General features: G+C 41.2%; 1 pseudogene; it reads right to left on the bottom strand.

Annotated features, from left to right (window-relative positions):
• Positions 1 to 23,374: 23,374 nt before the first annotated feature.
• LOC102810762 lies at positions 23,375 to 23,925 on the bottom strand (annotated as a pseudogene).
• Positions 23,926 to 27,007: the final 3,082 nt, after the last annotated feature.

Raw genomic sequence — 27,007 nt, 5'->3', positions numbered from 1 at the left:
AACATGAGTCTGAAATAACTGGATGGCATTTAACAACAACAAAATTTTTATTGTTACTATTTTACATATGTTGTGACCAGCCAGTGCAAGGTTTGGTTTGATTTGGTTCCCCAGCATCAGTTTCTTTGGAGAAACTGCCCCTACTTCAGCCCCACCCTGTTCTAATATCTGATTAATCCTGGGACCCAGAGGCCCCGCTGACAGAGACTGAGCAAGTAACCAAATTGGGCCAATCCTCTGTCTCAGGAATTGGAACCCTGAGACAGACAGCAGGGAGACCGTAGAGCTGAGTCACTCTGTGACAATCGCAGGCCGTTTCCGGAGCGCCTCCTGCTCTCAGCCTTCCCAGGCTCTGGTATCCAACTCGTTCCAACTTGGCCAGTGTCCTCCCTTTTTAACTTGAGTCTAGCAGAGTCATTTTTTACTGTTTGCAGTCAAGTGTCCCTAGCTGACAAAACATTCACGAGGCCAGTCAGCTCCACAGAGATGGCAAGGTGAATGAAAGTGAGTGGACTCAGAGGCTGAGAATGAGGAGGTGGTCTTCCCACTTTCTCTCTTCACTCCAGGCCATCCCGGAGGCTCCTCTGCCTGCTTTCCTGTGGTTTTTCTTTTGTATCATGGTAATATAGGTACTTGGACTCCTGGTGTGGCACTGTAGGATCAGCACTGGACTGTAGTTCAAACCCACCAGCTGCTCCTTGGAAACCCAATATAGGGTCCCTATGAGTTAGCATCATCGCAACAGCACTTAGCAACAACAACAATATTGCGTACGTACTTATTTGTAAGAGTCAAATAGTTACTCAAGAGGGTTGGTAACAACTGAGGAATCAAGATAAATTCCAAATGAATTAAAGATTTAAATGTAGAAGAGGAAACTTCCAAGTCACTAAAAGAAAACAGATGATTCCCTTTATAACCCTTGAGTGGAGAATGTATTTCTAATTATGACTCAAAATCTAGAATCTGTAAAAGAAAATATTTATAAATTTGACTACATATGAATAAAAAATCTTAGCAGACACTAGTAGCAAAGACAAATGGCAAACTAGGAAAAAATCTATTCACAACACAAAAGTTTAGTTTCCCTAAAATGTGAAGAGTTCTTAGAAATCAGGAGGAAAAAGGTCAATATTTAGTAGGAATGTGGGTGGGCAAAGGACATAATCAGAAAGATCACCGGAAAGGAAATATAAATTGATCTTAAATATATGAAAGCTTCTTCCCCCCTCATTCATAATAAGAATACGGAAAGATTTATCCTCATCCATCAGATTAAGGATAACCCACAAGTTTGACAGCATATTCTTCTGATGAGTCTGTGAGGATACAGTTGCCCACTTAAAGGTCTGGTGGGAGAATAAGATGGCTGTGGAGAGCAGTTAAGCAAAAGCATTTGCTCTTTGACCTCTGGAAATTTTTCCTACAGGTAGATCATGAAGTCAGCTGTTTGAGTTCACCAGCCGCTCCTCAGAAACCATGTACAGGTTCACTATGAGTCAGAATTGACTCACTGGCACTTAACAATAACATATCTGTACATGAACAAAATAATATATTTAAAAATTAATTTCAGCATTGCAGAACAATGGAAATGTCTCCAGAGACTAACTTTTAAAAATACAATGCCAAGTAGTATCATAACACAACATACAACTCACTGTCATCGAGTCGATTTCTACACATAGCAACCCTCTAGGGCAGAACAGAACTGCTCCGTTGGGTTTCAAAGACTAACACTATGAGAAAGCAGTCTGCCTCTTCTTTCTCCTGAGGATTGACTATTGGGTTTGAACCACTGACCTTTCAGATAGCAGCCCAGCACTTAACCCCCTACACCACCAGAGTTCCTCAAGTAATATCATAAGACTTGTTTAAAAACAAATAAACAAACAAGTTAATCAGTCTGAAATACAACAATTGGTCTCTATTCACCTGGAGTAAAAGATATTTTAAAGGACTCCTGGTGTGGTACTGTATGGATAAGCTTTGTACCACAACGTGCAGTGAGGATCTCTGTCAACAATAACACAGACTACCAGATGAAGCAGGTTCAAGAGACAATTCCAAAACTCTGAACCACATAGATTGTTGTTGTTGTTGTTATGTGCCATGGAGTCGGTTCCAACTCAGAGTGACCCTCCCTGTACAGGGATTCTGAGGTTGTAAATTTTTACAGGAGCAGAAAGCCTCATCCTTCTCCCAAGGAACAGCTGGTAGTTTAGAACTGCTGACCTTGAGGCTCAAAGCCTGATTCGTAACCACTACACTACCAGAGCTCCTTGAATCACATACATAAGAATATTTTTAAAGTTTGAAAGCTTATAGCCAGTGGCATTTGTAGCAGAAGCAAGAAATCGCGTACTTTCGAACCCGCCAGGCTCAGTGGCTGGGAGCTGCCATCTTGAATGAGACGAGGCAAGACCAAGCAGGGGAAGGATCAGAGCCCCCATGGATTGATGTCTGCCAGAACCTCAGAGATAAAGAAGTGGACGTTCCTTTTGTTTTGTATCTGTTCATTGGCCTCTTGCTGTCTGTGCACCTCCATTCTGGTGACTAAAGGGGGTGCCTGAGTGAGTAGACACCCCCCTACCCCAGAGGGTTCTACTACCCATGCACACAGATTTTCTCAAAATTTTAAGGGACAGATTCCACTTAAAACCAAATGGCAGCGCAAAACAGCCACAGCCAGCCCAGGACTGTTTATCACTAGGAAAAAGGCCTGAATGGGGGTTGTGGAGCAGAAAAGACAGACTAAAAATGAAACAGGCTGAAAATTAAATCCTGAGTTACATCATAACAACCAAGAGTGGCATCTTCAAATTTCTCAGGCAGGCTTGTAGTCAAGAAGCTGAAAGAGTATATTAAAGCCATACACATACAAATTCTGACTTGTAAATGGAAGGGCCAATGAGGCAAGAAGCATCAGAACTGTTGACTTGCTACAGGGAGAACACACTCAGTCTGAGGTGTCTGTCACCATGGTCACTGCATAATGAATTACTGCCACTCACCCTCAGGTAGCTCATTACCAAGCCTGACTCCTCACCAGCTCTCCACAGCCAGAGAGAACTCCATATCACCACTGATGCCTAAGCAACACCCCTTGTAAATCCAATGCAAGTGAGCTTTTGGTATACGTAGTTCTGACCTCCCACAATTCTGTTTCTCTTATTTAACCAGGTAAATAGTCATGCAAGAAAGCACTCGTCCAAACCAGTCATGATTCAATCCTAGGTGAGTGGTAAAGAACACAGATTTTCTGAACTTTAATATTAAAAGAGAGTCCTGGTAGCATGGTGGATCACAAGCTGGGCTACTACAGGCAAGGTTAGCAGTTTGAACCTACAAGTCATCATGTAGGAGAAGAAGAGGCTTTCTTTTTACTCTAAGTAAAAACTTACAGCCCCCAAAACCCTATAGGGTTGCTAGGAGTTGGAACCGACTCAATGACACACAGCCACCACCACCACCAGTATTGAAAGGGTTAGGGAACAGTTAGCAAAATAATTCCTGTGGGCAGGTATTTAGTTGTAGAAATAAATTATGTATTTATCAGAGAGAAAGAACATCCATTTTAATTCACTCTTATACAGATATATTTTAGTATTTCTTTCTTTCTTTTTAAAACTTAATTTCACACATATTTCGGGTGGTTGAGGGTAAAGAGAATGGTTAGATATCACCATTAACCATTTCTTGAATTATCTATAGAAGCCAGAGCAAAGGGCCATGACTTCTGCCTGTCTCTTGTCAGTTAAAGATCTCGTGGGACACTTTTCACAAAAGAACAACATGATCTCTGATTTGGCCATGGTCACTCCTCAACCCATCTCCAACCTTTGCCCCCCTTCTTCCCCAGCCTGACTCTCAAGGGTCCGATGAGGAGTCTCCAGTTGGCCCTTACTTCTGTAACCTGTAGAGAAAGCATAGAAATAATATTGCAGTTGCTGCTAATGGCTGCTTTCTTGCTCCCAATGTGATACCAGCTTTTCCTCCACTAAATTGCTTCACTAAATTGTACTTGGGAAATTAAAGGGTTGTCTTCGGTCAAACTTTCATCCTGAGCAGAAATACAGGGACATTTAATGGGAATGTAGACAGAAGGATGTAGGCTCCTGCCATAGATACTATTTTAGGATTCAGCCAAGGTTGAAAGGAAGGGAGGAGAGTGGGGAAGCGCATTGTATGAGCTCTCTCTTTCTTCAGTCTCAAATTAATTGTGTTCCTTCCTTTACTTTCATCTAAGACTGCTACGGTAGTTACTTGTAGTTGTTTTCCTCTGTTACATAGAAAACTGGAAATCAACACCATGATTGAATCTAAATACTAAACATCATTTAAGATACATTCCTCCTGGGATCCACAGCAAAAATGTAATACATTTCTCTAAATGTGACCTAATTATAACTGTCCTTTTAAGTTTTGTTTCCCACAGGGACCAAATGTCTACAGTTAAAAATAACTCTTGAAACAGGTCCATGTTACCACAAAACTTTTCAGAGTCACTTAAATGTTATCCATGTTCTCCATTTGTTTTTCTCTTCTGTTCCTGTGTGATAGGAGCCAGCCAGCCAGGAGAGAGGCCACCAGCCACACTTCAAGTCTGAGTTCCCAAGGCCAACACCTTCCCAGTGGATTAGACCAGAGTCAGATGACCACTTCATTCTCTAGCACCCCCTGCACTCAGCCCCCAGGTGAGCCTTGAATCCTTACCTGTCAGAACTCTTTTCCTGCTTTCCCTGTTACCCTGAGAAATCCAGGCTCAGGGAGTTTGAGTTGAGATTCTGTGAATACACTCACGCTGCTCACAAATGCTCCTGGTAATGCTCAGGCCTCACTTTCTCAAAATGCTCACTGTGCTAGGGTTGGTGTCCTCCTATGGGCAGAATACCCCACTCTGTCCCCCCACCCCCACCTCCCCGACAGCTCATCCCCTCCTCCGCTGGCCAAGGAGGAGACCCTCCTCTCTGTCTAATACGGTACCTTGGCCCTCCTGCCCACACCCTAACTAGTGAGTGATAGGGAGAGAGGGGGTTATGACACTAGCTCTTACAGGCCTCTCCCCTCCCACTGCCAGTCCGCCTGCTACCACAGCCATCACCCTGAGATCATTTTGGTGTCACTTCTTCCTCTGACAGTATCAGTGAGCTGGTCTGTGCACATACACACCCCCTCACAGGGACACCACTGGCTCACTCTAAGCAGAGAAGACTCACACTCTCTCGGCACTCTCTAGTCAGCCGACATCCCTTCCTTTATTTGCACTGACTAGGAAAGACCTGGCTCCTAGAAGTCAGGCTCTCTCCAAAGATTCTTTCAGAAGCTGTTTGTTGCCTTTTCAATTTCTCCATTTAATTCTCTCTAAAAAAGGAGCTGTGGTAGTGTAGTGGTTACGAATCAGGCTGTGAACTTCAAGGTCAGCAGTTCAAAACTATCAGCTGTTCTGTGGGAGAAAGATGAGGCTTTCTGCTCCTGTAAATATTTCCAGCCTCGGAAACCCTGTACAGGGTCGCTGTGAGTCAGAACCACCTCCACGGCACATGACCACCACCAAAAAGGAACAAAAGACTTAAGGCTCTTCTGATACAAGGCCATCCACCCTGAAGGTTTAACACACACATTCTGAAGTGAGAGACCCCTAGACTTACATCCCAGCTCTATCACCTATAAGATTCAGGTCATGGGGTTGAGCTCCCTAAACCTCAACATCCTCATCTGGAAAATGGAGAGAATGGAGGAGTGACCTCTGAGGGTTACTGTGAGGATTAAAATTGAGATGATGAATGACAAGCACTTAACACACAGTCTAGCAAACACTCAATAAATGTGAGCTATTTGTGGTACTGCCACCACAAGGTTGGTTTGAACCACAAGGTCGGGGATTCAAATTCACCAGCTGCTCCTTGGAACCCTAAACAGGGTGGCTATGAGTCGGAACCGACTTGACGGCGCTGAACAACAACATTATTATTAGAGCATGGGAATAAATCACTTCTTCCAGCTAAGATAATGCCATTACTGCAGATAGAGGTTGCTATTTCTGCTTATCAGAAAGTGCCAGAAGGATTCATGCCAAAGATGGCAAGGAACTAAATTACCTCTTGATCTTCTGCGTGCTCTTCTCTTCTTGTCCAAGCTCACAGGAGAAGTAAACAGCTAAGAAAAGAGAGACTAGATGGTGTAAACCTGATATTCTCTCATGTCAACTATCACTCAGTTCACAATTTAAAAAAAAAAGGTTTTTTTTGAAATTTTGTTTTTAAAAAAAAAAGAAAAGAGAGGCTGCAGCCAGGATAATACCCAGGAAGCTTGAGTGAGAATCCACAAGCCAAGACATGCCTGTTCCAGGACCTTCTCCAACCTGAAAAGAAGCTGAGTTGAAAACAGGCAGATGCATTTTAATTTTTAATTGCAGAAATGTGCATTTATTCTACAATAAATGCTACCCTTGGCTTCTCAGTGGAGATGGGAGTGAAGTCACTAGTTGACCAGCGTACAAAGCTGGATTCGAAATACCACATCAGATATTGAGAGCTTTGTAAAATAATATAGACAGTCACTGAGAGCTCTCCACCAGTCTTGCAAAACAAAACAAACACTGTAGGATTCTACCCAGAAAGAGTTAGAGAAAAGAAACAAAGAAAAGAACATTGCTGACTGGGAGCAACAAAGAGCAGACAGACAAATGGAAAACTGCAAGAATGACTGCTTGTCAGTGAGAGTGATGGGGACCAGGAAGTCCTCAGAACTGACCAGGAGGGGGCTGATGACCCTAACAGCAAACCCTTCTTGCACACCTGCTATGTTCTTATGCTATGTTAGATGCTGTGCACTGCCAGGGTTGTAGAAGATCATGTCTTCACTCAGAACATCTGATACTGTTTCTAGTGTACACTACAATAAGATGGCTGGTGTAAAGCATGCTTATAGATATATAGATCTGACATGTAAAACTTATAATGATAACTCTCCATTAAATATTAATAAGCAGGAGGTAATAAAATAGATTCTGAAAGTACCCCTGGAAAAAATCATCATCATATTCCAACTGATAACATCACTGAAGGAAAAGGGTTCATTTTCAGACATTGTACATGGAGAAGAAGTCAAGGCATCAAACCTAACCTTATCAGGGGTGATACATGAACCAACTAGATCTTGGAACTGGACATGCTAACCATAGTCCAAGGAGCCCTAGGGTTAAGCGCTTGGCAGTTCAAACCCACCCAGAAGCTCCATGGGAGAAAGACCTGGAGATTTGCTTCTGTGATGACTGGAGCCTAGGAAACCCAGTGGGGAAGTTCTATGTCACATGAGTCAAAAATGGACTGGGAAACACACAGCAATAGCCATAGTCCACTGATCTAGTCATTTGCTTTGGGTGTCAAAGTGTGGTGGTCTCTCTCTGCTGGGCCTCATCTTTCTTCCCATACCTACACGTGGAAGACTTTTAGCCAATCAGTTTTAAGTCAAAGTGCAGTGGAGCAGACATTGGCCACAGCCTATTGGCCCACATTAGAGCCCTTCTACAGCCAATACCTTGGAGCGTGTTCAGTAGGCCAGAAGTGCCAGGTGTTGATGCTCTCAGGAGTTACCCTCAACCAGTGAGGAAGGGAGCTTGTAAACACTCTAACCTTCAGACCTCTTCTTCATCTTCTTTCAGATGGTCCCCAGCATGATCAAGCTCCCATTGTCCATGGTGGGAATGTGCTTCTCTACATTTTCTTCATTGCTTTGCTTCCCTCTGTGTCTCACTTCCCCCAATCATGACTACTTCCTGGGTCACCTGCCCAATAAACAACTTGTGCCCAATTTCTCATCTCAGGGTTTATTTTTGGTAGAATCCAAACATCCAGCAGCAAAAGAAACACAGATCATCTAGTCTACCTGTCACCAGGTAGACCTCAGAGGAAACATACCAGGCCAATCTTTTGTAAAGCTTCCAAACTTTTTCACCCTGTCTTCTGTTTGTTCAGAACTATAACCCTAGGGCTTAGCACACTGTGCCTGGCACGTTAGTAAGCGCTCAAAATTTTTTGCTGCATGAATAGAATGTCACCATCAGATTCCCCAGGTGGAAAATGAATCTTGATTTTTCTCTTTAACTTTTTTTTTTTTTGTATAGCTTTATTGAGGTATAATTTACATATCATAAAATCTACCCACTGGAAGTATATAATGCAATGATTTTTAGTAAATTTATAACGTTGTGCAACCATTATCACAATACAGCTTTACAGCATTCCCATCACCTAACCCAAGCCCCCATGACTGTTTGCAGTTGGTTCCCACTTCCACCCCAAGCTCCAGGCAGACACCAATCTGCTATCTTTATAGATATTTCTTTTCTGGATATTCCACAAAAATATAATATGCAGTCACTTACTTCTACTTTCATTCATGGGGCATAATGTTTTTGAGGTTTATCCATGTTGTAGCATATACTGTAGTTTATTCTTTATTATTCCTGCATTTTCCATTGTATGAATAGGCCATATTTTGTTTATCCATATACCAATTAGTGGTTATTAGAATTGTCTCTAGTTTGGGCTACTATGAATAAAATTACTATGAACATTCACATACAAGTCTATGGGTGGTCCTATGTTTTCATTTCTCTTGAGTTAATATCTAGCACAATCTAACTTTTTATTCTAAAAGTTTTCAACTTCATAAAACTTAAAAGAATGATACCTTATACAAGTATATCCCTTAACTAGATTCTTCAGTTGGTAACATCTTGCCATATTTGCTTTATGTCTATCACTATAAAATGTTCACCTGTGCTTTATTGACTATGCAAAGACTTTCAACTGTGTGGATCATGACAAGCTATGGATAACATTGTGAAGAATCGATATTCCAGAACATTTCATTGTGCTCATGAGGGACCTGTACATAGACCAAGAGACAGATGTTTGCACAAAACAAGGGGATACTGAATGCTTTAAATCATGAAAGTTGTTCACAGGGTCTTTCACCATACTTATTCAATCTGCATATTGAACAAATAATCCAAGAAGCTGGATTATATGAAGAAAAATGTGGCATCAGGATTGAAGAAAGATTCATTAACAATCTGCAATATGCAGATGATACAACCTTGCTTGCTAAAAGCACAGAAGACTGAAAATACTTACTGATGAAGATCAAAGACCACAGTTTTTGGAATGGGTTGCATCTCATTGTCACGAAAACAAAAATCCTCACCACTGGACAATAAACAACATCCACATCACTGGAAAAAAAATTAAAATTGTTAAAGATTTCATTTTGCTTGGATCTACAATCAACACTAATGCAAGCAGCAGCCAAGAAATCAAATGATGTATTGCATTAGGTAAATCTTCTGCACAATACCTCTTAAAAGTGTTCAAGAGCAAAGATACCAGTTTGAAGACTAAGGTGCATCCAGCCCAAGTCATGGTATCCTCAATAGCTTCATATGCATGTGAAAGTTGAACAATGAATAAGGAAGACTGTAGAAAAATTGATGCATTGGAGTTATGATTTTGGAGAAAAATACTAAGGTACCATGGAATGCTGGAAGAACAAACAGGTCTATGTAGGCAGAAGTACAGCCTGAGTGCTCTTTTAGTAGCCAGGATGGTGAGACTTTGTCTCTCATACTTTGTACATGTTCTCAGGAGGGACCTCCAACGAGATGGACTGGCACAGTGGTAGCAGCAATGAACTCAAGCATAACAATTGTGAGGATGGTGCAGGACCAGGCAGTGTTTTGTCCCGTTGTGTATGGGGTCGCTATAAGTTGGAAAAAATTTGATGGCCCCTAACAACAATGTGGGTTAATGCACCAGACTGCAAAGCTGTTTGAACTGCAAGATCGGCGGTTCAAGCTCACCAACTGCTCCTTGGAAACCCTATACAGGGTCGCTATGGGTCGGAATCGACTCGATGGCACTTGACAACAACAACAACAACACTAGGATGTGGTGGCAGAGGCATCAGTAGCTCAATGGTACATTGCTCTCCTTCTTGCAAGAGACTAGTGTGATTCCCTGCCAGTACACCTCATGTGCAGCCATCACCTGTCTGCCAGTAGAGGTTTGTGTGTTTATATGATGCTGAACAAGTTTCTGCGGAGCTTCCACACCAAAATGTGATCTACTTCCAAAAGTCAGCTATTGTCTATGAATCACAACAATCTGATCTGCAACACATCATGAAGATGGTGTAGGACTGGGAAGTGCATTGGATTACCATGAGTCAGGATAGCTAATGACAACTAGAATGCAAACTCTCTGAAGGCAGAGCTTTTTGTCTATTTTGTTCACTTCTATATCTCCAGGCCTGAGATTAGTACCTGGCATGTGGAGTGTGTCATAAATGTTAGTGGAAGGAATGGATGATGTGTGTGGATAGGTGTACTTACGGGTTCTACAGCCTTCCTGGGAGAACAAGGCTGGAGAGATCCTGTGCCTCATCATTTTGTAAGGAAGGATGATTCCTTTATCTTTTTTCAAAAATGTGTTCTTGTTATTACATATTATCCTTTACTCAATTATACATAAATACTACTGTGCATGGTTTTTGTGTTTTGTTTTGTTTTTGTCAAAATAAACACAACCAAACATACATCCATCAGCAATTTTCACATGTACAATTCAGGGACACTGGTCACATTCTCACTGTCTCTTCCCAAATTATTTTACCATAATAAACTTAGATTCACTGCCCCTAAGCTTCTCATCTATACTTTAGAGTTACTGTCGTCAATTTGAATTCACATATGGAGTCCTGGTGTGGTGCTGTAGGTTAATGTGTTGGATTGCAAGGTCGGTTTGAACCACAAGGTCAGCGATTCAAGTTCACCAGTCACTCTTGGGAAACCCTATACAGGGTCCCTATGAGTCGGAGCTGACTCAACAGCACTTAACAATAACAACATACATTTAAAGGTGCACAAGGCTCAAGGCAGACATTCTTTACTAGTTGAGCTAAACTGCTTGGTTTATACATAACGTCAGGAAATATTTTCAGCTCGAGCTCTAAAAATTATCTCATGCCAATAGATTCAGGGGTTCTCCAGTCTCAATGGTCCAGGAAGTCTACATTTCGTAAGAATTTGAAATTCAATTCCACATTTCCCCCTTTTGATTAGGATACAACTATTGAATCCTTGATCAAAATATTCAGTAATAGTAGCCAGGCTCCACGTAGTTCTTCTAGGCTTATGGCAAAGCGGGCAGTTCATGAAGGCAATCAGACCTGTGGTCATTGGTTTATCTTTAATTAACCTTTTTAACCCCAAGAGGAAGGTTCTGGAAAACCACCAACCCTTTAAAAACAGAAATAAATTAGTTCCTCCACATAGAACAGACAGGAACTTTCCAAATAGGAAGTCTCCCAATACTTTTCTGAAGAAAGGTATTTTTTGCCTCAGAGAGCAACCAAGATCAAGTAACTCTCCCAGGACCACAAAAGCCTGGAGCTCAGCCAGTCCTGGTTTTCCAGGGGGAGATGAATACACGCCCACCATAGCCTTAAAAGACCTTTTCCCAAATTCAGCACCTGCTCTCCTGGCAGCTTCCCCCCACCTGCCCCAGGGGTTTGGAGAGGTGGAGTCCATCTGTCTGAAAAGAAGACAGTCTACAGGCCCCATGGCCCATGAGGCAGTCTGGATAATGTGCCTCAGAGCCTGAGTTAGGATCTGCAGAGAGGATCCTGTTGTTAGTGAGTGATAGAATGAAAGGAAGCTGAAAGACAGGCTTTGAGTCAAACAGGAGCTGCAAGAAAGAGGCTGTGAGCAGGGAGCTGTAGTTATGAGGAAGACGGAGCTAGTACAAGTTTTGAGAGACCGAAAAGTCCTTTGAAGAATAGCAAGAGAGTGGAGAATTCAACAAACTCCTGTCCCTGAGGTCCCTTGACTTGCCTTGGATTCAAGAAGACATCCGGTTCCAGTCTCTGAGACCTGGCTATTCCAAGCTCCTGCTTTGGATTTCCAAAAGTCTCCATCACCCTAACTGCTTTGCATTTTTTCACCATACACCTCATCACTTGAACTAGGTTGAATGGGCCTCTATTGCTTGTAATCCCCCAAATTTAATAGAAATATGTTAGTATTTATGTAGGAAAACACAACATTATTGGAGATGGTCCCTACTCTCAAGAAACATATTACTGCCAGGTAAGCGTTATCTCCACCGCTCCACAGTCCCCTGCTGGGCTCTATAGCCTTGCTACACAAAGCCAGGTCCAGAAGCTACCAGCATCAGCATCATGGGGGGATTGTACAAAAAGTAGAATCTAGGGCCAGACTCAGACCAACACAACCCCAGGTAGATTATTATTGTTGCTCTGACTCAACACCATGTGATACAATAGAACTGCCCCATAGAGTTCCCCTGTTGTTTTTGTTAGGTGCCAGTGACCCTATAAATAACAGAACAAAACACTGCCCAGTCCTGGGCCAACCCAACAACCTGAGCCCATCACTGCCACCACTGGACCAGTCCATCTCATTGGGGTTCTTCCTCTTCTTCTTTGATCCTCTACTTTATCAAACAAGATATCCTTCTCCAGTAACTGGTCCCTCCTTATAATATATCTGAAATATGAGAGATTAAGTTTGGTCATCCTGGCTTCCAACAAGCATTCTGGCTGCACTTCTTCCAACAGAGATTTGTTTGTTATTTTGGCAGTCCATGGTACCTTTAATAGTCTCCTCTAACACCATAACTCAAATGCATCAATTCTTCTATGGTCTTCCTTATTCACTATCCAACTTTCACACGCATATGAGGTTATTGAAAATATTATGACTTGGATCAGGTGTACCTTAGTCCTCTAACTGACATCTTTGCTTTCCAACACTTTAAAAAGGTCTTGTGAAGATTTGCCTAATGCAATATGTCTGATTTCTTAACTGCTGCTTCCGTGATCCAAGAAAAATGAAGTCTTTGACAACCTTGATCTTTTCTCCATTGATATGGATGTTGTTTATTGATCCCGCGGTGAGGATTTTTGTTTTCTTTACATTGAGATGGAACCCATACTGAAGGCTATGGTCTTTGATCTTCATCAGTATTTTAAGTCCTCTTCACTTTCAGCAAGCAAGGTTGTATCATCTGCATATCAAACGTTGTTAATGAGTCTTCCTCCAATCCTGATGCCACATTTTTCTTCTTATATTCCAGCTTCTAGGATTATTTGACCAGCATACAGACTGAATAAGTATGGTGAAAGAATACAACTCTGGCACACACCTTTCCTAATTTTAAACCACTCAGTGTTCCCTTGTTCTGTTTGAACAACTGCCTCTTGATCTATGTACAGATTCCTCATGAGCACAATTAAATGTTCCAGCATACTCATACTTCGCAATATTGTCCGTGGCTTCTCATGATCTATACAATAGAAAGCCTTTGCATAGTCAATAAAGCATAGATAAACATCTTTCTGGTATTTTCTGCTTTCAGCCAAGAGCCACCTGATGTCAGCAATGATATCCCTCGTTCCACGTCCTCTTCTGAAACTGGCTTTAACCTCTGGAAGTTCTCTGTCAACGTATGTTTGCAGCCATGTTTTTTATTGCCTTTAGTAAAACTTTACATTTGAGTAAATGTAAATTGGTATGTCAATGGTATTGTCTGATGATTTCCACATTCTGTTGGGCCACCTCTCTTTGGAATGGGCACAAATATCGATCTCTTCTAATCAGTTGGCCAGATAGTTGTCTTCCAAATTTCTTGCCATAGATGAGTGAGTGCCTCCAGTGTTGCATCACTTTGTTGAAAGATTTCAATTTATATTCCATCAATTCCCAGTGCCTTTCTTTGCCAATACCTTCAATGCACCTTAAACTTCTTCCTTCAGTATCATTGGCTCTTGATCATATTCTCCTTTTTGGTAGAGTGACTCTGTGTATCCTTCCATTTTCTTTTGATGTTTTCTGCATCATTCAGTAATTTGCCCATGGAATCCTTCAGTACCTCAAGTTGAGGTTTAAATTTTTTCTTCAGTTCCCTCAGCTTGAGAAATGCTGAGTATATTCTTCCCTTTTGCTTTTCTAACTCCAGGTCTTTGAACATTTCATTATAATATTTGACTTTGTCTTCTCGAGCTGACCTTTGAAATTTTCTGCTCAGCTCTTGTACCACCTCACTTCTTCCATTTGCTTTAGAATCTATGCTGCAGAGCAAGTTTCAGAGTCTCTTCTGAAATCCATTTTGGTCTTTCTTTCTTGGCTTCTTAATGACCTTTTGCTTTCTTTCTGTATGATGTTCTTGATGTCATCCCACAACTCTTCTGGTCTTTGATCTTTAGTGTCTAATGCATCGCATCTGTTCTTCAGATGATCTCTAAATTCAAGTGGGATATATTCAAGGTCATATTTTGGCTCTTGTGGACTTGCTTTCATTTTCTTCAGCTTCATCCTGAATTTGCATATCAGCAATTGATGGCTGTTCCATAGTCTGTCCCTGGCCTTGTTTTGGCTGATGATATGGAGCTTTTCCACCATCTCTTTCCACAGATGAAGTCAATTTGTTTTCTATGTATTCTATCTGGTAAGGTCCATGTGTGCAGTCATCTTTTATTCTGTTTAAAAGAGGCATTTACAATGAACAAATCATTGGTCTTGCAAAATTCTATCATGCAATCTCCAGCCTCATTCCTATCAGCAAGGCCATATTTTCCAACTACTGATCCTTCCTCTTTGTTTCCAACCTTTGCATTCTAATCACCAGTAATTATCCATACATCTTGATTGCATGTTTGATCAATTTAATACTGAAGAAGATGGTAGAATTCTTCAATTTCATCCTCACTGGCTTTAGTGATTGGTATGTAAATTTGAATAATAGTGGTATTAACTGGTCTTCCCTGTGGGCTCATGGATATTATCCTATCACAGACGGTGTTGTACCTCATGACTGATCTGGATATGTTCTTTTTGACAATGAATGCAACACCATTCCTCTTCAATTTGTTATTCCCGGCATAGTAAACCATGTGGTTGTCAGATTCAAAATGGCCAATACCAGTTCATTTCAGTTCACTAATGCCTAAGATATTGATGTTTATGCATTCTATTTCATTTTTGACAATTTCCAATGTTCCTAGATTCATACTTTGTATATTCCATGTTCCAATTATTAATGGGTGTTTACAAGTGTTGCTCTTCATTTTGCATTGTGCCCCATCAGCAAATGAAGGTCCTAAGGGCTTTACTCCATTCGTGTCATCGCGGTCAACTCTACTTTGAGGAGGCAGCTCGTCCCCAGTAGCATTTTGAGTGCCTTCCAAGCTGAGGGGCTCATCTTCTAGCACTATATCTGACAGTGTTCCATTGCTATTCATAAGGTTTTCAGTGGGTAAACATTCTAAAGTAGTGTCTTTCCTTCTTCCTAGAATGTCTTTGTTGGAAGCTCATCTGAAACCTGTGCATTATGGGAGACTCTGCTGGTATTTAAAATACCTGTGGCATGGCTTCCAAAATCACAGCAACACATAGGCCACCACAGTACGACAAACTGACTGATGAGAGGTGGATACAGTTTTCTAGTCTGTAGTATTTACAGGAGTAGATCACCAGGTCTTTCTTCCACAGAACATCAGGATGGGTTCAACCCATCAACTTACAGGTTAGCAGCTGAGTGCTTAACCATTTTGACACCAGGGCTCCTAGGTAAATTGTAAGGACATTAAAGTTTGAGGAGTCCAGCTTTCACCTGGCTAATAGCCCCAACCCCATTATTCTCATCACCTTTTCACTCTTGGACTCCCGTCTGCCCTAGATTTAATAACTAACGTCAATTAGTCGTATGAATATCGAAGCTATGACAAAGGTCTTTGCCGATAAAATACAGTCTTCTTCAAGTTGCTCCTTTGTCTATAGTCTTCAGATGTCTTTCACTAGATTTTGTTTGCAATGGAATTGCAAATGCTTGTCTTCTCTTCAGGGGTTCATCCCGTTTGTTAAAATCCTGTTGAGTAAGTACAAGGATTAAGGGAATCTGTACCTCTACGGTGTTCTTTACAACGCTAGATGATCCCTAATGAGTATTTTAACTACATTCTTTCAACATACTGTCATCCTTGAGAAGTAGCTATAGTGTCAGGTTACAGCTTGTTTTCATCTCAAACATTGGAGAAAGAAAACCACCCTCAAGAGACTAAACATCAAGAGATAAAATACACCTGCTTTTCAAGGATGGGCTCGTCTCTCAGGCTCCTTGACCATATCTCCAAAGTGTCCACAGCACATGAGTCAGTTGCTGGGCAGGGAGCACCATGCTTTCGGGAGCAACCATTGCTGCTGGCATTTGCAAAATGGCCAGCAGATCATCAGAAAAGAGACCCACTCTATGGAACTAGACACAGCTTTGTGCGTATCTCCCACTGACTTTTTGTTCCTTTCCTCCCCCCCTTCCCTCTTTTCTCCTTTGTGTCCTTTGTTTTTCTTCCTATGGGAGGCATTTTCCATCAAATAGCAAAGATTGACAATTCCAACCCAGCCAGCATTTCCACAGAAGAAAGGCCTACTGATTTGCTTCCGTGTAGATTACAGCCAAGGAAACCCTCTGGAGCAGTTCTACTCGGTAACACTTGGGATTGCTGTGAGTCAGGGCTAACACTACAGCGGCTAACAATAATATTTGTCTTCTCTATCTCCCAATATGATCACAATGGGCCATTCCTTGTGCTCAGTACTGGAGAGGCAGCAGTAAAGAAAACAGACAGGGCATCTATCTCATGACGTTTATGTTCCAGCAGGCCAGCCTGCAAATTAAGTTATCAATTCAATCACTTCACCCATATGCTAAGAAGAAGAACTGCAGGGTGGTAAGAGAGTATGTAACAGGGGACTTTGCCCTGGCCTGGGGGCTGCTTTGAGAAAATAATGTCAGATCCACAACTGGAAGTGAAGCGTGAGTAGCAGTGAGCCAGGCAGGGGAAGAGAGGAGGGTTTCCTGGTTCCCTGTCTGCTCTCTTCAGCACTCTCAGCTCAGCCCTTGGAGCACCCATGGAGCATCCCCGCTCCAACTTAGCATCTCCTGCTGTTGATTCCACACTGACCTTGCCCACTTCTCTGTAGTAGTGACAGCTCCACAATTCAGGCCTGAGACTTGCCTCTGTTCTTGTCTTCGTCTGACCTTGGCCTGGGCCATTTTCCAGCCCTCTTCTCCCTTATCTGTGCTGAGAGCTCACAGGGTTCCTGCCTGTGCGAAACCATCGCTTCTCTCTGAGTTTCTAAGAAAGTATTTTCCTTCAAAAATCACTCTTTTTGCTCTTGGGAGAATAACTTAAGCATTTTCTCAGTTGCTAGGACCTCACTGGGTCTTGGTGGCATGGTGAGGTCAGGTTGCATCTTTCTGATAAACAAGTGGTGTTTCCCACATTCTTTTCTCCAGGGTAGATATTTTCAAGACCAAAATATTTTTTGCTTTGAGTTTTTTGTTGAAATCATGTTTTTAGTTATGGAAAGCATTTTGAATGAAATATTTTTTTTTAATTTATTTTGAGGTAATAATGAATTTTGATACAATTGTTTTGTTGTTATTGTTAAGTGCCGTCAAGTCAGTTCTGACTCACAGTGACCCTGTATAGGGTTTCTGAGGAGCAGCTGGTGTGTTTGAATCGCTAACCTTGTGGCTTGCAATCCAGTGCTTATCCAATAGCACCACTCCAGGACACAATTAGTGGGACCCATATGTCCCAGGGGGTCTTTGGTAGTGGGTTTGGTAAGATGAGGCCCAATTCTTTAGAGTCATGCAGTTATACAGGCCCTCACCAGATGACAGCATGCAAAAGTGGGATAGCGATTTCCCACTAAGCCCCATGAATGGAAAATATAGGTGGGCAATATATGTGCCACGGGTCACTAAAGGGTTATACACTAAAGGGTTATACTGAATTCCTCTCTCACTCAGAATAAATTCAGTTGCTTTTCTACTGGACCACCACTTTTTTGTCTGAATGTCATAGACATATTTTGGGGTTTCTACTTGTGAACAGGTACTGAAGGAAACACACCGTTCATTTGTTTATTGGAATGTTACTCTGTGTTTTCAAAAGCATTTTCAAAGAGAGAAATGGCCTGTCCAATGCCTTTTGCTTTGCTCATCTCTGTTAACAACTGCTATTACCTTTAGTTTACAGAATCCCCATCTGGTTAGGTACTTTGATTTATGTTGACTATAATCCAGAACGGCTGATTTGGTATATTTTAAGGAGTTTTATTTTAAGAAACTTTTGACATTTAAGAATTTAATTGGAACAATCTGTACCCAGAAATTTTTTAATGTAGTCTAGCATTAAAAGAGGTTCTTCAGAGTGTATAGGGTTCTAGAATAAAGAAAGACTTTCTACACCTAGACGATTTTTGCTTTGTGAGTTTGTTCTAGTTAGAGAAAGGTTGGATAGTCCCTCAGATAAGGACTTCTGTTAGTGATGGGAATGCCTGTTTGTAAAACTGACTATTCTAGTCCTCAACTCAGTCCCTTAATTTCCTAGGCTTTATAGGGGTAGACTGCTCACCAAGACCAATTACCAACACCTAGATGGTATACTATCTTGCTATTCAACCAGCTCTTGTTGGGTGGTCAGGCTTAAACAGAGAGGAATTAGGGAAATCTGCCTTATTCCTTTTTGACCCAAAAGCCAGGTTATCATGGTCCCAAGAGCCAAAATGAGATCAGGCTGGTTTAGAGTTTCTTCATCCTGAGAACTAAAGTTGTAGTAAAAGGTCAAAAGTCTGGTGATGTTTGAGATGTCCAAGAAGCACCCTGTATTCCAGAGATGGACCTCATCTCCATAGACATCCTCATGGTTGCCAGAAATTTTAGTACTTTGGTGATCTGGGACTGATCCATGACCTTTGAGAATGCTGCTACTAGCATCAGCAAATACCATCAGAATTCCCAATATCCAGTAGGGTGGTGAGAGAGGGAGAAATTTGGCCCCTAAAGCCCAATGATCCTATCCATTTGTAGCAATAAAGAAAGGAGAGTCAGGAATATGAGGGTGAAAATATATTTGTGGCTAATTGCCTCCATGAGCAACTGCCTTCTTTGCCATGAGAACAGAAGAACTGGGTGGTGTTTGGCCACCAGTACTGAATGTTTTGATCAAAGATTCTATAGAAGAAGAATCCTGATAAAAAGGGGGAAGATGTAGAAAAGAATTTAAAATTCTAATGGAATCCACACTTTTTGGAGTCCTCAAGGCTAGATGAACCTCTAAAACTACTGCCCTGAAATAATCTTTAAACCTTAAGCTAAAAATATCCCCTGAAGTCTTTAAACCAAACAACAGTCAATAATGTCTTCCTTGAGCATTGTACACTTTTAAAGAACTAGCTATGTGGGATCAAATTGACAACAGCAACTTGAAAGGTTAAATGGGAAACTTGGAGGATCATAATTCATATTAATGGGGGAAGAACAATTCAGAAAATAGTTGCACAACTTCAAGAATGTAATACATGTAGAAATTGTGGGTGTATGTTTCTTTGTGTATATTTTCAACACCAACAAAAATTAATTCAATTATTTTTTTTAACTTTTTATTATGAATTGAGTGAAAGTTTACAGAAAGAGCATCAATTTTACATTAGACAAATCACACACTTTGTTTCATCTCAATGATTCCTCTCCTTACATGCAACAACAGTTATCCTATTTCCTGCCTGTGACTCTCATTTACATCTTATATTTCACAAATGAACAAAGGAAAAATGTTTGATGCACACATATAAAACAAAGTCAAGCATAAAATAGATATTCACTTAAATGTCTAAAGGGCACATACTGCAAGAAGGCTTCTACCCATAGACACAAAGCCTTTCTCAGACCATGGGTTTAGAGTCCGCAGCTGCTCTGTCTCTCCATGCCCCAGTCTTTGCCATCTCCACTTTTCTAAGCAGGGATCTCACGCTCCACTCATGCTCTTCCTTCTTGATGGTTCTGGGATGGTCTGTTCCTGAAATGAAAGATGAACTACTCCCCACTTTTAGTTACACGGTTTCTAAAATTTCAGTTGTGATGATCACAATTAATCCTGCTAACAATTACTCACAATTGTAATCCAATTATTTAAAATTAATAATAATTTTTTTAAAAAGTCCAATGGAGTGTAAGAAATGGAAGAGAGGCTCATGTTTTTACTCTGAGTTACAGTGGCTCCCACACCTTACCTCAAGCCCCTGCTTCTCTGATTCCTCATTTGCTGCCAGTTATTTAATGCTCCAGACTGCAAAGCCGTTTGAACTGCCAGGTCCGCTGTTCAAGTTCACCAGCTGCTCCTCGGAAACCCTATACAGGTTTCGACTCGAGGGCACTTAACAACAACAACATTGCCAGTATGTGTCCTTCCAGCATGCCACTCAGCGAGTTTCCGCGGTCAGCACCACCATTCTCCCTTCTCCCTGTCACCGTCTGAGTCATGTCTACCTCAGTTTCCTGCCCTAAACCTCAATCATCAATCATCTGTTCTTGGGCCAGTTTCGTCATCTCCTTGGTCCTCAATCCTATATCTATTTTATAAAGAAGTGGTTGCGAATCGGGCTGCGGGCCGCAAGGTCGGCAGTTGGAAACTACCAGCTGTTCCGCGGGAGAAAGATGAGGCTTTCTGCTCCCGTAAACATTTACAGCCTCGGAAACCCTTGTACAGGGTCGATATGAGTCGGAATCGACTCCACGACACATAACAACAACAACAACAACTACTACTACTATCTGTCTAAGGAGCTCTGGTAGCGTAGTGGTTACGAGTCGCGCTGCTAACCTCAAGGTCAGCAGTTCGAAACTACCAGCCGTTCCGCAGGAGAAAGATGAGGCTTTCTGCTCCTGTAAAGATTTACAGCCTCAGAAACCCTGTACAGGGTCACTATGAGTCAGAACCGAATCCACAGTACTTAACAACAACAACTATATGTCTAGAGTCTGGTGTGGAGCTGTGGGTTGAATCATTGGACTAGTAAATTGTTTGAACTGCAAAGTCAGCAGTGCAAGCTCACCAGTTGCTCCTCAGAACCCCTATACAGGGTCATCATCAGGTTGGAACCGACTTGACACTACTTAACAGCAACAACAACTATATGTCTAGTAGACATTTTTGGTCAAGGTGCCAACTTGAATTCACCCAGTGGTTCCTTGGAAGGTAATCAGCTTCCAACAGTTTGCAGCCATGAATGCAGTTCTACTGTTCACACATGAGTTACCATGAGTCAGAATAAACTCCAAGGCAACTGCTCATTAGACATTTTACAAAGAACGTTCAGACTTAATGCATATATCCCTCCCTCAAGTTTCGGTTGTAACTCCTATTGTTCTCCCACACGAATCTTACTCCAGGCAAACTGGACTATTCATTCTTACCTGCATAAATCCTGAACACTTTCCCAAGGCCTTGTCTTCAATCTGTCATACTCTTCTTTCTACCTGGCATATGCCACTCTCTGCCTTTCCTGAGTGCTCATCTCTTAAGGCCCATTCGCGTAGATTGCTGGTAGATATTTAACAATGAGTTTTCCAGACAGAAAAGGATCCTGATTTATAGTATTTACCAATTTCTATGGTGTGGCACGGCAGGTTAATGCACTGGTCTGCGATGTCAGTTTGCACTGCAAGGTCAGCGGTTCAAGCTCACCAGTCACTGCTCAGAAACCCCATACAGAGTCGCTGATAAGTCAGACCAACTTGATGGCACTTAATGACAACAGCAATATGGTGTAAATACTCTTATTGTGACGAGTTGCAAGCTACCTCGATGATGTCAAAGGACCTCTGTTGGCACAGTGGTTAAAGCACTCAACTGCAAACCTAAAGGTCAGAGGTTCAAACTCACCAACAGCTCCACAGGAAAATGATGTGGCAGTCTGTTTCAGTAAAGATCACAGCCTTGGAAACTCTATGGGACAGATCCACTCTGTCCTATAGAGGCACTGTGAGTAAGAATTGACAACAGCAGTGGGTTTGGTTTGGAGTTTTAGATGTGGTGTTCACTAGCTCACAAAATTCCTGGAAATGTAGTTATCATCTCTCCAGGACTAGTAGGAACTGACTCCAGAACACCAGGGGGCTTTAAAGCTCACCTTCCAATCTATATCCCTCTACTCTTGATACCTCTACCTGTGGTATACCTCCCTCCCTTTGAACTTCAATAGTCATTTGTCTCTTACAAAATACATTCTACATTATCATATGGTTATAATGAGTCCTTGTTATCATTCCATCTTAGATTATAAACTTTTCAAGGGCATGAACCGTGTCTTCTTACTCATCTCTGCATTATTGTAGCAACAAGAACAATAAGGATTCAATAAATATTTGTTGCATTCATCTGATGATAAAGATTATCACCAGGGCTTGACACACAGTTGTGGTGAGGATACAATGACATCATGCATGTAAAGTGCTTACCAGGGTGCTTAGCTCAGTGAGTGCTCAATTAGTGGCAGCTAATTTAACTAGCACCTGTGGTTTCTGAAATTAAGGGAGATGAAATTTAAAATTCTAACAGTGACTCTTGATTCCCCCCTACACATTATAATCACCTGGAGAGCATTTACAAATCCCAGTGCCCTGACCAATAAATCAGACATAAATACTTTTACAATTTCCCAAGTGATTACATTGTGCCCTGAGTTTAAGAACGGCTCTTCTATACGCATCCACACCACTCTCTGGCTGACAAGTCAAGAGAGTCAAAAAGGAAAAAATATCTGAATAGAAGCAGACATTTCTTTTTAAAAATCCTCCTCTTCACTATATAAATCCAGTAAATAGGAGGAAAACTTACAGGATTATCTTTGTTGGTGATCATATTGGGTGTAGTCACCTGAGAGGCAAAGGGTAGGAATGAGTAATGCAGCCTTCTGTAGGGACAGGAGACAGATACTGATTTGTCAGCAAACTCCTAGCTGTAAAGATGTTCGAGCAGAATTTTAGAGGTATCTTCATTTAAACTATATTTGGTCCCTGTATTGAGTTTTTAAACAAACAAACAAAACAACGCTAATTGTACTTTAATTAGTTAATTTTGTTTTTCAGTTTAACATTCTTAATTTTGGTTAACAATATATACTGCCAGTGTATAAATGTTTTATTTTTTAACACAGGGGAAACTTGGTGGTAAACAAGTGATCATTTGATGTTTTTCTGACTATGAATTAAAGTTTAGATTTTCTCTCTTATAGAATATAAATCTATACCTACACATGTATATAAGGAGCTCTGGTAGCATAGTGGTTATGAATTGGGCTGCAAATCGCAAGGTCAGCAGTTCGAAACTACCAGCTGTTCTGCAGGAAAAAAATGAGGCTTTCTGCTCCTATAAAGATTTACAGCCTCAGAAACCCTATACAGGTTCGCAATGAGTTGGAACCAACTCCACGGCCCATAAAATCTTACTCTCTAAAAGTAGATTCACAATCTGAACTTTCTTCTGCCTTTCTTCCTTCATCATCAGGTACTACAGCATCTGGTAATTCAAGAAGATGTGTGTCTAGTCCTTCAGCTATCATTTTGTTTCATATTGCCCTCACTGAAACACTTGAACTATTTTGAGATATCTGGTGTATCTTGGATCCTTGGCTACAGTTAAGATATTTTCTGCTGCTCCTTCGCTTTCCTGTGGTCCAGTCTTGTATACTGTTCTGAGATTGCTCTGAAGTGGCTTCAGATTGTGGTCCATTTGTGACACTTCAACACTTAAAGGGGATACTTCAAATGTGACATCATCTAGTTCTGGAGTAGATGAGAACTTTGCATCTAAAATATTGAGAGTTATTTCAATTTCTTGGATATGAAGAGAAAGGTCTGACAGTTTCTCCTCACACACTGTAGAAAAATGGCTGAGGAACTGTACGGTGTTCACCACAAATTGGGTTAGAACTGCCACTGTTCTTTTCTGCTGAATTGCCGGCACCTTGGTCAGGTCCTCCCCAGAAGCCACGCCCCCCCAAGTTGATTTTTGTTGTTGTTGTTGTTGTTGTTAAGTGTTGTGGACTCCATTCCAACTCATAGCAACCCTGCAAAGGATTTCCAAGGAGAGGCTGCTGGGTTTGAACTGCCAACTTTGCAGTTCAACAGTCTAGTGCTAATTAATCCTACACACACAAAAAAAAATATATCGTAAGTCAGCTATAACTCATGGCAACCTCATGAGTGTCAGAGTAAAACTGTACGTCATATGGTTTTCAATGACATCTTTTCACAAGTAGATTGCCAGATGTTTCTTCAGAGGTATATCTGGGTACAATTAAACCGTCAACCTTTCAATGAGCAGCTGAGCTCAGTCGGCCACCCAGATTAAACCTAAATTTTAGTTCCATGACCATTACTATAATTGTCACAATTCTTTTGGTCCATTGGGATTTTGTTGTATTAAGATAATTGATCTACTAAGGCTCAAAATGACCCTTATTTACATAAAATATTTGTGGTAATGAGTATGTTGTTGTTGTTGTTAAGTACTGTAGAATCGATTCCGACTCATAGTGACCCTGTACAGGGTTTCTAAGAAGCAGCTGGTGAGCTTGAACCGCCAACCTTGCGATTCAAACCGACTTTGCAATTCAGCGCATTAACCCGCAGCGCCACACCAGGACTCTAGTAATGAGAATAGAATTCCGTTAAAACAAGACAATAATGTACTCCTGTCTCTGAGAATACGATATTGCTTTCCTTTTGGTGCTGGTAAAAGTGAAGCTGTGTAAAATTTGATTGGTTCAAAGTGATATGTGGGTATGAGAAATAAGAAGTCAGATTGCTGTCCTAACCACATGACACGTTCTTTTATGGATATTTAATGATTGTGGTTTAGTCATGTAACATTCATGTCAAAAGTATTAACAACAAATTCTTCTGAAAGGATTTGGTCAGAAAAGTAAATAAAGCAATTCAGCTTCAATAGTCCATTATGTTATTTCCTTTGTTTTTCTTATGAGAATAATTGCCTAGATGTTCACTTTAAAGTAGAGAGCGAGCTAAGAGAAGAAATGTGTGTGTGTGTTACAAATCAAGCTTTAGAGGCCTGATATGCTAACTTTCTTTGGTGCCTCACTATGAATAAGTCTTTTTAAAAATCATTTGTAAGTATACTTTGAGGACACTAAAGAAAATGTGTATGGAGGTGTGAGGTAGCTAATGGAAACACCTCAAATAGCCCTGTTGCCTCTGCTGGACCAGACCAGATACTTCTGCAGAAAGATTGTTTATTCTGCTTTTAGTTCAGTTTGAAATTTTCTTACAGAGACCCTGGATTTTCTTTTCAATAAATGTTTACTATCAGTTGACTAAAATTCTCTTTCTACTATGGTATATGTGTAGCTTTAAGATAGATATAGATTTTTTTTTTTTTAATCCTCATGGGAAATGAACTTTTAAAGGCAAGTCCTAGCTGAACTTCCAAATTTAGATCAAGGTTCTATCACGCCACTGCTTTTATTGTTAAGTGCCTTTAAGTCAGTTCCAAGTCATAATGACCCTGTATAGGGTTTCTGAGTCTTGTAAATCTTTGTGGGGATTGGAAAGCCTCATCTTTCTCCTGTGGAGTGGCTGGTGGACTCAAACCACTGACCTTGTGCTTCGCAATCTAGTGCTTATCCTATGGAGTCAACATATCATCAGAATTCTGGTTTTCTATGAATCACCTCTAAACCATGATTTGCCTTTCTATTGTTCTTTCTCTGTTTTAACATTATAAATTCAGGGAGGACATGTATAAGCAACACAAACTTCCAATAAGCCAAGTTTATTCCCAAGGGTCACCAAGCAGGGCCACTGAATACCAGTAAGGGTAGAGTTCAGTAGCAGGGATCAAGAAGTCTACCGTCTCTTATCCTTGAACAGTACTCTGGGCTTTGAGGCACCAGGTAAAATCCTAAGCCTGGCTAAAATCGGATTGACCAGAAGGCCTAGCAGATTCTACTTGTTGTGGCAAATCCACAAACAGTAGCTGTAGAGGTAGTGGATGAGTTCCATGTTCACGCCTTACCCATCATTCTTTACTTGGCATAAATTCTTTGCAATAATCCTTCAGCCAGACTGGTTGTATGGATGACTGAGGAAGCATGTCAGACTCTTCTTTCCTTGAGAAAATGGGAAGGATTGGACAAAGTTCCCAAAGTTCTCTGAAATCTTAATCCTGTCTAGAACCACATTCACCTAAAGCCCTATTGTATTGTTTAAAAGTGCTAAAAGCAGTGATAAATCAAAGTACAGGAAGAATGCAAGGATGAACAGAGTTTAGGAAAAGAAGAAAGGGCCACCCGAAATACAAATTTGCCTGTAAGGGAGAAAGGCTATGAAAGGCCCTCAATTCTCTGAGTGTCTAGGTCAGGGTCTTTAGAAGTCTCATTCATTGGGCTCTTGAGGAAGGAAACATTCAGCACCCTAAAAGAGCTGTTTGCTTGCAATTTTGCCCAGTTAAACACTGGAAATACATAGAAACTGGACAGGTTAGTAATGCAGTGATTACTCAGTTGCTAACTGAAAGGTAAGCATTTTGAACCCTCCAGTTTTTCCTTCATGAGGAAAAGTGTACCAATCTGCTCCTAGTAACCCTTGAGGCAGTTCTTCTCTGCCCTTTGGGGTCACTGGTTGTTGTAAAGTGCTGTTGAGTTGGTTCCAACTCATAGTGACCCTGTATAGGGTTTCCGTGGAGCAGCTGGTGGGTCTATATAGCCAACCTTGTGGTTCTCAGTCCAGTATGGATCCTACAGATTGTTATTGTTAAGTGCTGTCTGATCTGCTCCAACTCATAGAGACCCTGTGTAGGGTTTCCAAGGAATGGCTGGTGAGTTTGAACTGCTGACATTATGGTCCAGAGCATTATCCTGCAGCGCCACACCAGGATTTCTTGGGATTACCATGAGTTGGAACCAACTCGATAACAAAAAGTTCAGGTAATCTACTATGAAAGATGTGAAGATACAGAAATTTTAAGTTCAGAAGTTAGTAACTAACAAACAGTGTTACAGCAAATGAGAGCAGGGTACCCAGAATCCACATGTGAGAGAACAAACTCTGCTTATCAA

Source organism: Chrysochloris asiatica, unplaced genomic scaffold (assembly GCF_000296735.1).
Source record: "Chrysochloris asiatica unplaced genomic scaffold, ChrAsi1.0 scaffold00001, whole genome shotgun sequence".
NCBI lineage: Eukaryota > Metazoa > Chordata > Mammalia > Afrosoricida > Chrysochloridae > Chrysochloris > Chrysochloris asiatica.
This window is presented reverse-complemented; position numbering and strand designations above follow the sequence as displayed.